Raw genomic sequence first — 1,404 nt, forward strand, 5'->3', positions numbered from 1 at the left:
ATGTTGAGTTTGGTAAGTTCTTTATGGATTTTGGATACTAATCCTTTATCCGATATGTCACTTGCAAATAACTTCTCTCATTCTGAAGGTTGCCTTTTAGTTTTGTTGATTGTTTTCTTTGCTGTGCAGAAGCTTTTTATCTTGATGAAGTTCCAATAGTTGAATTTTGCTTTTATTTCCCTTGCCTCCAGAGACATATCTAGTAAGAAGTGCTGTGGCTAATGTCAAGGAGGTTACTGCCTATGTTCTCCTTGAGGATTTTGATGGTTTATGATCTCACATATAGGTCTTTCATCCATTTTGAATTTATTTTTGTGTATGGTGTAAGAAAGTGAAAAGATATGGAACACTTCATGAATTTGCATGTCATCTTTGCACAGGGGTCACACTTATGTTCTCTGTACTCATCCAATTTTAGTATATGTGCTGCCAAAGTGAGCACGAGTACTTATTCACCTTATAACTGAAAGTTTGACCCTTTCTTTGATTAGCATCTCCCATTTTCCCCCCTATCTAGTCTGTGGTGATCACCATTCTACTGTTTCTATGAGTTTGACTTTGGTTTGGTTTTGTTTAGATTCCACATATGGTTAAGTACATACAGTATTTATCTTTCTGTGTCTATATTATTTCATTTAGCATTAACTATTCCAGGTTCATCCATATTGTCACAGCTGGCAGGATTTCCTTCTTTTTTATGGCTGAATAATATTCCGTTACATACACACACACTACGTTTTCTTTAGCCATTCATCCATTGATAAACATTTAGGTTGTTTCTGTATGTTGGCTATTGTGAATTGTGTTGCAATGAACATGGGAGTGAAAAAAATCTCTTCAAAATACTGATTTAGTTTCTTTTGGATGTACACCCAAAAGTGGGATTGCTGGGTCTAATGTATGGTATTTAATCTTAACTGGTAAGTTACTTAATAATTAGTTACCCATTTTTCATTGCTGATGTTGTTTATTCACATCTTCATTCTCTTTGAAAATAAAATCACACTGGTTAGTTTTGTCTTTTTTATTATTTAAAAAAAGTATGTAACTGTTGATTGAATCCATGAAGTTTTTTGTTTTATTATTTTGTTTAATAATTATTATTTTCTTCTATTTAGAGTGTTTTATTTTCTTGTTCTTTTCCTACCTTCTTGCAATGAAATCTTAATTCATTTTTTTCAGGCCTGGTAGTGTTCTTATAAATGCAGTTGGGGCTATATATCTCCCTTTTGTTACTGCTTTAGCTGAAACACTCAGGTGTGAATTGCAGTGTGGTTTATTATGTTTTCCTTTTTTACAAAAATTTTTTAATTTACATTTTATTTCCACTTTTTCCTAAAAAATATTCAAAATTGTGAATTTATTTTTTGAGATATTTGGGTTAGTGTGCTTTTTGACATTTAT

At 31.8% G+C, this 1,404-nt stretch overlaps 1 non-coding gene across 1 annotated transcript; it reads right to left on the minus strand.

Moving 5' to 3' along the window:
• Positions 1-335: 335 nt before the first annotated feature.
• LOC125157983 (U6 spliceosomal RNA) lies at positions 336-442 on the minus strand. Its single transcript, XR_007149121.1, has one exon. It is a non-coding gene; the product is annotated as a U6 spliceosomal RNA (small nuclear RNA).
• Between the last annotated feature and the right edge of the window lie 962 nt (positions 443-1,404).

This window comes from Prionailurus viverrinus, chromosome X (assembly GCF_022837055.1).
Source record: "Prionailurus viverrinus isolate Anna chromosome X, UM_Priviv_1.0, whole genome shotgun sequence".
Lineage (NCBI taxonomy): Eukaryota > Metazoa > Chordata > Mammalia > Carnivora > Felidae > Prionailurus > Prionailurus viverrinus.